This window comes from Sinocyclocheilus grahami, unplaced genomic scaffold, assembly GCF_001515645.1.
Source record: "Sinocyclocheilus grahami isolate Dianchi unplaced genomic scaffold, SAMN03320097.WGS_v1.1 scaffold1369.1, whole genome shotgun sequence".
Taxonomy (NCBI): domain Eukaryota; kingdom Metazoa; phylum Chordata; class Actinopteri; order Cypriniformes; family Cyprinidae; genus Sinocyclocheilus; species Sinocyclocheilus grahami.
Genome location: NW_015506548.1, coordinates 177474 through 177796, shown reverse-complemented (window position 1 = coordinate 177796; position 323 = coordinate 177474). Strand labels below are relative to the sequence as shown.

The window sequence follows — 323 nt, the reverse complement described above, 5'->3', positions numbered from 1 at the left end:
TCCCTCCCTCTCTCTCTCTCTCTCTCTCTCGCTCTCTCTCGCTAAAGATTCCTATCGCGATTTTGCTTTCGCACTGAAACACACAGCTCTCCCTGACATGCTGCTTCAACACTAACTGCGGTTACTGAAACCACGCCTTCTTTCTTTGCGTGCACATTTGGGCGGCATTATGCTAATATTTCCACATAGTGAGGTAGATATGTGTGGGGCGTGTTAGAATGAGCCATTTAAGGGGGGCGTGGCAGAGTCTTAACTATAGATATTAAAGAATATCTCTTTGGTTTTGAGACTTTAGTCTTTGCAACTTCAGGGATCTTATCTAT

At 44.6% G+C, this 323-nt stretch overlaps 1 protein-coding gene across 1 annotated transcript in view; it reads left to right on the top strand.

Moving 5' to 3' along the window:
• The window catches only part of mrps27 (mitochondrial ribosomal protein S27), an 11916-nt gene that overhangs the window by 1068 nt on the left and 10525 nt on the right, over positions 1 to 323 (top strand). The gene's annotated exons all lie outside the window — the stretch shown is intronic.